The 10453-nt window shown below is 46.5% G+C and overlaps 1 long non-coding RNA gene across 4 annotated transcripts in view; it reads right to left on the minus strand.

The window, feature by feature from the left end:
- Nucleotides 1-6248, minus strand: part of LOC146073920 (uncharacterized) — a 154766-nt gene extending 148518 nt beyond the window's left edge. For all 4 annotated transcript variants that reach the window (XR_014473341.1, XR_014473342.1, XR_014473340.1 and 1 more), the window contains exons 1-2: nucleotides 6001-6248; nucleotides 5622-5894 (exon numbers count right to left, since the gene is read on the minus strand). This is a non-coding gene — a long non-coding RNA (uncharacterized LOC146073920). The remainder of the gene's footprint in view (nucleotides 1-5621; nucleotides 5895-6000) is intronic.
- Between the last annotated feature and the right edge of the window lie 4205 nt (nucleotides 6249-10453).

The following is a 10453-nucleotide window of genomic DNA, read 5'->3' on the forward strand; positions in this document are numbered from 1 at the left end:
AACTTAACTCTAACCACTCCCTCCCGCAGCCTAACTCTAAATGCTCCCTCCAGCAGCCTTACTCTAACTATTGCCTCCCTCAACCTAACTCTAGCCACTCTCTCCCACAGCCTAACTAATCACCCCCTTTCCACCCCGTAACTCTAACCACCTTTCTCTAACCACTCCCTCCTGCAGCCTAACTCTAACCACCCCCTCCATCAACCTAATCCTAGCCCACCCCTCTCCCACATCCTAACAGTCACCTCTAGTGCTTATTTCTAATATAAAACTGACCCTAACCCTAATATTGACCATGGACATCTCTCTGCAGCATTGGGATGCCGGTGCCAGGATTCTGACAATCCCAACCGCTGAAATCATGACTACATCCCATTTACAATTTACCCAGCTGCTTTAATAAACAATAACAAAAGAACTCTAATAGGTAGCATGTATGAGGAAGCAAAATAGGATTAATTTTAAATTCATTTGATAGCGTTTAATACATTAAGTACTTTCCATCCAGCAGATGGTGATACAACAAACACCAATGATGTTTTAGAAACAATGTCATCATGCATTGATTGATATATCGTATCTTCATGTTTCCATCGGGGATGAAAAAAATTCAGTTTCGTCTTAATGATTTATGTACAGGATCGTACACACAAACAACGAAAAACAACACCTGTTAAAAATAATAAATAAATAAATGGTGTATTCCATCCTGGCTTTGCCATTTTATACATACATGCATTTCTCAATGCCTTCCTGCAGCAAAGCCTATTATTCCCTTAATAAATGCTCATATAGAGCACTTACAGATGGAGCAGGCTCCATCTTTGCAGTGGATGGCAATTCTACCGCTATCCACCGCCGGCGACCGTCTCAGTGTCTATTGACAGCGCCGGGCAAAAATAAAGCCGGCTCCATTAGCACTGCAGGCAATGTTGTAATGAGTGCAAAAGTAAGGGCCCATCTGCTTATTGTTTTCACCATTATGGTTCAATCACGTTTACCATGCTTCAAGTTTTATTATTGCCTGTACATACAAGGGTGGATCAATAAGTAGACAGGTGGCGTTGCTGAGGAAAGCTCTTCGGGGGTGGGGCTTGTTCATGACATCATCAAGCCCAGCCCCCAGGATGGCAAATAACCCGATCAGCAGATTTCCATGGAAGGGGTCGGGCTAAAATTATGCAATTAGTACATTTTAGCCCCTCCTTGGAGACACATGGATTGCAGTATTTTAACGATGCGTTTGGGGAGGGGGGGGGCCTCCACGATCGTTGGGAGGGGGGGCAAAGCCGGTGCGTCTCAGAATCCGGGAGGGTTGCCTACCTTTCCAAGGGCCATTCCGGGAGGGTAGGCAACCCTGAGTTATCTTCTTAACATTTTAACATATTCCACAAATAATTGTAAAGATTCCCCCTGTCTTTTCCTTACACTGTATACTGCCATCCAGACGGAGCCATGTTTGCTTGCCAGTGCTCCTTGTGGAACAGCACTAATACAGTATATAACACTAACAGTATACTGTATAACACAAATACTGTGTATAACACTAATACAGTATATATAACACCAAAAACAACACATATATCTACATGAATTCAAATTTTGTGCAAACAATACTGAATACCTAATGAGCAACTGTCCACAGAACTGAAGCATCTATTGTATTTCAGTATCCAATTTGAACTAATTTGGCATTATTGTGATGCCATCTGTGGCTCATGATACTGTGGGGGAGATGTACTTGGAGAGTGGTAAAGTCATACTTGCCTACTTTTGAAAACTAGTTTCAGGGAGATTATAGTTGGTAGTAGAATTTTGCACAGCGCCCCATGCTCCACCCAAAGGGCGTGTCTTCTTCCATATATGGAGAGATAGTGAACGTGGCACCTAGAAGCGTAGGTGTGTATCTTTTAAAATGACTGATATCCAAATGTAGATGAGCCCCAAAGCAGTTAGTAAGAGCTACTATACTTGGTAAAGTGCTAGGAAATGGCGCCGATGATTCACTGTAATTGTATCTATCTCTCATTCCTTTTTCCCCATAAATGTAACAGTGTAATGTGGGCTAGGTGACATGAGGGAGATTGCTAGACTAATGAGGGAGAGAGGGAGATTGCTGCTATTTCAGGGAGTCTCCTGCAGAATGAAGGAGGGTAGGCAATTATGGGTAAAGTAGAGGTAGATAAAGTGAGTCAATCAGTTCCTATCTGACTCATTGCTGCCCTTTATTCCAGTCCACTTTATCTCTGTGCAAGGCTTAGTACAATTGCCCCTGTATGTGATAGGAGGACGCAATTGCGCTCTGCAGCCTGGGACGTTCTGCAGCAGATTAAAAGGCATTATTTAAAACCTAAAGATTTGCCAAGCCTCTGTGTGTGTGTGATGGAAGCTGTACTGTGTACTGCATGCACACTGCTCTGTAGTTCTCTGCATTGCACAAAGCAGCCTGGCCTGTTTCCTTACTGTGATTAAAAACAATCTCTTCTAGACAGGCTCCTGATCCAGGGAACCACATGCCCCGTGCCCAGCACACTACATTATCTGCAAGAGACTTCCCTGCCATACAAACCTGTCTTAGCTGTCTTTTCTCTGATGCAATCATTTCCTCGTTAATGAAACGAGTCATATTCGCCACCATGGAGGCAATGAAAACATGATTTCGCTGTGTAATTTAAGACCCTGTCAGTTGATTTTATTGTATCATTAAGTGGTGCTGCAGAGTTCCACGGAATCTATTTTTCATGGTGCTACTTTGTTCCTAGATGATTTGTACTCCTGAACCTCAGTCTTGACCAGTATTATGCCATGAAATTACTGCAGTATCCCCGTGGGATGTAATAACCGAGCATCTCTGATATGCTGTGCAAAACAAGAAAGTAATCATTCAGTTCTAACAATTAACCAACCACAACAGGGCCCTTGGTGGCACATCAATAACCCATTACAACAGAAACCCATTCATAATGTACAATTGGACTGGCCCAGGGATACATAGAGGACTGCAAAATGAAAGCCCCAACAACTGATTAAACATACATTCGATTGTGGCCAACAGACCCCATTTGTCATGCAATAAACACGAGGGGAGCTAGATTCCATCTCACATTAACCGCCGTCCCTCGGCTCGTTATAACAGGGAAGAGTACTGTAAGACACGGGCTGTAGTCTTGTAAACGGTATCAAAAACTCATTAGTGCCCTGCACTATAGTTTTGAAGGCAGTCAGAAGCAGAGGATGATGGGTAATGTTTATGGTTCATTGTCACCTACTCTGGAAAAAAATTACCGGATGTCCTGTCTCTTTTATTATACGGTTTTGTTAATTTACTAACAGCTCCCGCTCTTATTTTACAAGAATTGTGTACAGACTTGTACTAGTGTTTGTGGTTTTGGATTTAGATAGTCATCAGGTTGTGGTTTTGGATCTGTATTGGCCACATAGGCCCCTGAGTCACAGACACACACTGCACCCATTTGTTTAATACTTGTCATCCAGAATCCAGCAGTGGTGGCAGCAGCAGCGCTGCAGAAATAACCCAAAAAATGGCAGCAGAGCTCAGACTCCACAGTGTTGCACTACGGCCGGCAGAGAGGAGGGGCCCGGAAGGAGGAGGCTGCACACGGGTCTCGTCCTCTCTTAAAATGCCCCTGCCCTGTCTTCAGGAGTCACAAATCAATTGGATATCGGTATGCAGTCCGGAGGTCAACTGTGACGTCACAATGGCCCTTATTCTGATTGAGTCGGACAACTGCATCTTTGGTTGGACGGCTGATGTATTGTGTTTGTGCATGTGCAGAGGCGTTTCTGCGCATGTGCCAAAGCTTCGCATGTCCAAGCACGGCGTGAATTCCATGCAGAAAATGATTGGTCGGAACCGATCGAGCAGGGGGTGGAGAGAGGCGTGACGGGCTGTTTGTGCTCATTACCATATAGAAACATAGAATTTGACAGCAGATAAGAACCACTTGGCCCATCTAGTCTGCCCCTTTTTTTAAACATGTTACCTCAAACCATATTTGATCCTTATTTCTTTGTAAGGATATCAATATGCCTATCCCAAGCATGTTTAAATTGTACTACTGTATTTGCATCTACCACCTCTGATGGGAGGCTATTCCACTTATATACTACTCTTTCTGTGAAGTAATTCTTCCTCACATTTCCCCTGAATCTTCCTCCCTCTAGTGTCAGTGCATGTCCTCGTGTTCTGTTGCTCCTCTTCCTGTGAAGAATGTCTCCCACCTGTTAAAACCCTTGATATATTTGAAAGTTTCTATCATGTCCCCCCTTTCCCTTCTCTGCTCTAAAGTATACATATAAAGATCTTTTAGTCTTTCCTGGTACGTTTTGTGATGTAGGCCATGCACCATTTTCATGGGCGTTCCCTTGAAAATGTTGGGCGTATGTATGGATATTTGGCCATAACGCACGTGTGGGGGCGGACAGCTGACATAGATGGATGCCAGCTGCTCGCCCATATCCCTGCTTTCACACGGAAAAATATCCGAGTGGTCTGGAGCACTTGGTGCTGCCTGACCGCTCGGTCCATCATTCGATGGTCAACGACCATCGGAGAATGGGGGGGTTCGCACAGATGGGGGAGGTGTTCACATGAAACATCCAAGGCCACGTCTTACCGCATTCGGACGGTGGCCTCGGTGGCCGTCCGAAATACGCATCCGTCCGAGTCAACTAGAATAATTGCCTATATGTGATGCTCACTATGGCCCTTATTCTAGTTGAGCTGGCCCGGGCAGCTGTCCACAAGACACCCCCCCCCCCCCCCAGCACACAGCCTCTCCCCACACCGGCACCGGCGCCAGGCATGCACAATACACAGTGCAGCCTGCAGAGCGCCGAGCCTAGAACACAGAGGGGCTAGGCGCTCTGCAGGCTGCACTGTGCAGTACGCGCTTCGGACTGTGGAGGGTAAAGGAGCCTGAGGACGGTGCCGCGGGTGATGGTAAGTAATCGTAATGGGGACAGGGTAGGGGGAGGCAGGGTGCTGGCAGGCAGGGGCCAGTGGGGGCGGGGGCGGCGCGGCAGAGATATGGCGCTGTGCTGCTGGGGGCCCGGACTGTAGGTCAGTCCCGGGCCCCAAAATTGCTAGTGGCGGCCCGGCCCAGTGGTTTCCTACTCATGCCTGCGTTTTTCTTAGCACTCCCACTAAAGGGATGACTTCCACCCCCAGACGCCTTCTTCCTGTCTTTCCTGGCGCTGTAAGCGGAGCAATACGCATTTAGCTGCGGCTGCTGAGGAATAAAACATGAAAACAATAATAGGAAAAAAACCTTGTGGACAGCTTGCATATAGAAAAATAGCAGGATTACATCGCAGCACGGCTTTGCGCATGCATACTGCTGGCCATACACATGCACAGTGTATCGATAACCAGCCTCCGTGCAAATTTGCGGCCATACAATCAGGCCTGAATTACCCCCTACGTTATAACTAACCCATGTTAAAACCATTGATGGTAACCATTGATGTAGGGTGGTATATTGACAGTCCATTTTACCCCTGGGCGCACACATTCTTCAGCTTTCCCGAAGTGGTGCAAGAATGAACAGCAGAGAACAGCAAACAAACATGATTACAAACAGCAATCTGATATACTGTACCTGGTCGTTTAAATCACAGTAGCCATATAGTAGTTAACATGTAGTGTTCTGATTCCCTGTTTAATACAATGGGCATTTCCGATGCATGTTTGCTAGGGAGACATGTCCAAATTTTGATCGATGCCTCTCACATGACTGACAGGTATAAGACGTCCCTGGTCTCCCATTGATCACTTTCCGTTTGCTTCACATTCTCCTCTCTCTTCAAAATTCTGTTGTATTTTAAAGAGTTTTCATGGCGCTGTAAGTGGAGCAATACGCATTTCGCTGTGGCTGCCGAGGAATAAAACATGAAAACAATAATAGGAAAATTTCGGTTCTCGCCCCGAGAGGCATCTTACGCAACTGATTATTTTCAAGACTAAAATATAGCACTCACAAACAAGCATCTCCCTCTGTCTGCCTCCATCTCTCGCCATGTTCTCCCTTCACTCTCCGGTCCCTGTAGTCTGGGTTTATTCATGCACAGAAAGGCAAGCAGCTGCTCTTCACACTCTGTTGATTAGAATGGATCACTCTTACACCAATGGGAAATGGTTTATCAATACGAACTTGCGAGCCTTTTACGAGAACAAATTGTACATAGCAGCACATGAACTGCCAAGTACACCATTTTCATACACATCTCTTGTCTGATCTCCGGAACTGGCACATAGGATATCTGGCAGCTCTTTTAGTTGCAGTGACTTCTGTTGGGGATGAAGAGTGTGTGTTACCAGAATATTTTTGGTTTCAGTTGTAATACAGGGGGAGATTTATCAAAGATGGAGACCACGGCAGCTATGGTACAATACTAGGGGACTGTGTATAAACCGGACCCGGACTAGATCCCGGACCGCCAGACCAGACATCAAAATCTGCAGTCCGGAGCTTGTAATGTCCGGTCCGGGGGGGGTGTCCCATCCAGGGGTTGTCTTGTATGGGGGGTCCATATGCCTCCCAACAGTCCCGAAAACCGTGGGAATGTCCGGGTTTTCGGGGACATTCCCGCGTCCCTCCCGTGGCTGGCAGTGTCTGGCCACGAGGGGGGGCTGTTGGGAGTCCCCCTGTCGGCTGCTGAGCACGTGCTTGCATTTGCACAGCGTCTATTCCCGCAGCCAGGGGGCATGGCTAGAGGCTCACAGAGCCTCTGGGTCATGCCCCATAGCGTCAAAACGGGGGCGTGGCCTCTCGGGTGAACCGCGAGTATAGGCCACGCCCCCCAAATTAGACCATGCCCCCTGAAGATTTGCGGCGCACAGTCCCCTGTACCTCCTCCGGCTCCCAAGAAGTTGGGAGGTATGGGTCTCCATGTGATAGCTTTCACCAGGGATATGGGAAATGGGAGATCATAGCCTCCCAGTGTGGTCCGGACCATTCCGGTTTTTACTACATGCCAGGACCATACAGGGAGGCTCTATTTTCTCCCTCCTCCTCTCCCTGGTGATAGCTGTCACAGGCAGCCCCCCAAATATGACACCGCCCTCGTGCGCGCGCGTCCCCTTTCGCAGATACAGATGGCGGGTGGCGGGGATGTCGGCTGGCATCGCCACCGCTGTTCCCTGCAAAGAAAAGACCCGCTCCATCTGTACATGTGTAGATGCCCGCAGGCCCTATAGCAGGAGCCTCCTCTGCTTATGAGGAAAGCTAAAGAACATGTTGTCCAGGAGGAAGTTTCTCCAGCCTTGGGTGAAAAAGAGCCCAATCTGAGCTCTGTGGCAGAAGCTTGGTTGCCCATAGCAACATCCCATGTGAAAAACAACTCCAATCTCAGTCAATTTCCCCATTGTCTTTAGCCTATGAGCAGATAAAAAGCTGTGGTGTTCTTTTGTTTCTTTAAGTGGGTGCATAATTATAGTTTGTAGGGTAGGCGCTCGACACCTTAGCACCGGTCTTGGGTAGAACTTTCTGAGTGTAGAGTAGATTGCACCGGTGATCCTACTTTCAGAAAGTTATGGAGTGAGATTAATCAAATTAAATAAAGTGTGGAGAGGGCACATTGTTATTGTTATCATTGCTGGCTTATATTTTTGATGCACTATTTTCCATGAAAAAAAAATTCAAATATTTAAGTGACCCATTAAATAACAAGAGTGCAAATATTCCCATGTCCTCATGACGGCTCATATAAAACACTAATGAGTAGAGACAGGATTATATGCAACATAAAAAGCTTGAAATATGCATGCAAATATGCATAAAAAATACTTAAAATATGCATGAAAAGTGTTAAAATATGCTAAATTAAATAATAAAAAAGTACTTTTTAACTTATTTATTTAAAAATCTGCATACAATTAGTTGCAAATAAACCTCAAAAATAGGCCCACAGCATCTGCAGATGTCTAGTGCTGTACACAGGATTTTTTTCCCTGGCTGCTACAGCAGACTGCAGCATCCTAGGCTCTTCTGGGATCAACTACACGGACCCTCATCTCCAGCGCTGATGGATCAAATGTCAGCATAGCGTGTGAGGGCAGCGCAGTGGAAGGCTTCCCTGCGCCGCATACTCACTGTGACACGGCATTTTCTCCGCGCCGCGTGATGTCACAACCCTTCTGCCTGCCTCCTCTGCTGCAGAAGTCTGTCTCTTAGTGTAAAGTCCCAGGCCAGGGGCAGGCAAAGGTTCAGGAGCTTCGTAATGGCATCCGCCCGAACTGACTTTTATCCACATGGATTGGCAGCCTAGAGCAGTGTCAGACATAGCGTACATCCAAGGTTCCCCACACTGCGCACATATTGCCCGAGCCTGCACACTCTACCACTACCTGGCAAGCAGCAGCAGGGAAAGCAGTGCTGTGACTCGCAGGTGGAAAGGGGGCGGGGCATAAAATATGCACCATCACTAGATTATAGGTAAAATATGCAATAACCAGTGAGAATGGGCAAAATATGCAAATGCATATGCAAATATGCAAATGCATATAATCCTGTCTCTACTAATGAGGCTTATTGTAGGAAAGAACCTGAAAAGTTGTATTTGCACAGATGTCTCTGCAGAATTTCTGACCTCCCTTTAGTGCCAAAGTTTCTAAAAAATGAAAGAGGTGATATTGGCCGTAGCAACTGTCTATTATTTCTCTGTTGCATCTTTGAAAATAACCGATAGAATCTGATTCGTTGCTATTGGCAACATCACCTTTTCTTATTTTTGGAAGCTTTGCTAAATTTGCACCTAGAACCAGTGGCATAAGTTTATCCCAGTTGCCCGGAGGCAAGATAAATATTGGTGCCCCCCAAATAGCTCAATCAGTAAGGTCATGGGTTCCAATACAGGGTGTGGCACTAGCAAATATTATGCTGGGAGTGGGGGTCGGCCACAAAAGCAATATCTACGAATTTCAATGAAATGATTCAAACTTGCAGGGAAGGAGAGGTGCCCCTTTGAGAGCAGGAGCCTGGCGGCAGATGACTTCTTTGCCTTTCCAGAGTTACACCTCTGCCTAGAACCTAGGTAGACTTCTGTAGTGTCACCCATGTGTGGAGAACAATCCATCTAAAGTGTAAAGGCCTCGCATCTGATACCTTGGCTACTTCCTGCTGGGGAGCCGCTGGGCTTCTCGGGCAGCAGGATCCCAAACGACACATCAAATGCAGGTATATTGCATACAAAGTATCGTATGCGATCCAAGCAAGGGCTGCGGGATCCGACAATCCTACGTGCAGCCATTGCGATCTCAGACTCTTATCCGATGCACACAGAACCGCGTATCAGAATCGGAGTCACGTACGATTTGGACACTTTTTAACTGATTCATCAGCCAGATTCGTGGGAATCGGGTGAAAGTGTTCAAAAAGTATAAGTGTATGGGCACCTTAATGCTGCACTACGTATATCAGCTCCATTGAGTTTATATATGTATCTCATGACAAGTGATTGCTGCAGTGACTCAACAAAGTCTAAACAAAGGTCTGTGCCTGCAGCTGAAGTATAATCTGATTTGCAAGGTGTCACTGAGCCGAGAAGTAACAATACTGTGGATGTGACGAATACCAAGAAAAAGTAATATTCTGTAATCTCTTCTGCAATGAGTACAAGTGTCCTTTGCAACCATCAGCAGCTGCATTTTCGTGCCCTTAGGAGGGGTGTACGGAGTTTAAAGGGACAGCGCTATTTCACACATTACTGTTTATTTGTTTTTTAAGGATTCAAAAAGAACCAAGCGCTCCAATATTTTCTGAAAGAGGTTTAATTTGCACACATAGAAGGTCATCCGTAGTTAATAGTTTCGAGATTTGGCCCATACTTGCCTACCCTCCCGGAATGGCCGGGAGGGTCCCGCAAATTGGGTCCCCCTACCGGCTCCACGGGAAGGTGGGTAAGTCTCCCGCATTTTGACCCCAGCTTCTGCTCCCCCCCTTCCCCTCGGTATAAAATTCTATTTTCACGAGTCTGCGGGAGGGGGCGGGGCTAAAATGACGCAAATCGCATGATTTTGCATCATTGATAGATGACGTAAGCCTCACCCCGCCCCCGAAACTTTGCCTCCTCCCGCCCCCCATTCACTCCTCTCCGGGCTTCTCCCGGAGAGGAGTTTTTAAAAGTCGGATGTGGCCTCATTCACCCATCCAGTTTTATGCCATAAAGCATGAGATGCAATGTATAATTTAGACACTCTGCCATTCCCGGACATTCGTGCCCATTTATTGATTTAGAATCTGTGTTGCATCATAGGTGAATCCAAAGTCACTTAAAGTGTAGCGGTCACTTAGGATTTTGTTGGAGTGGAGCTGGAAAACAGTAGCAAAGTAGGCTCAATGCAATGTGGTGGGAGGTGTGGTGGGAGGCAGAGCATGGATCACCCCTATTGTTTCTTAGGGTGGGTATTCAATCCCGGGTCACGCTATCGATC

Source organism: Crinia signifera, chromosome 4, assembly GCF_055691185.1.
Source record: "Crinia signifera chromosome 4, ASM5569118v1, whole genome shotgun sequence".
NCBI classification, from domain to species: Eukaryota; Metazoa; Chordata; class Amphibia; order Anura; family Myobatrachidae; genus Crinia; species Crinia signifera.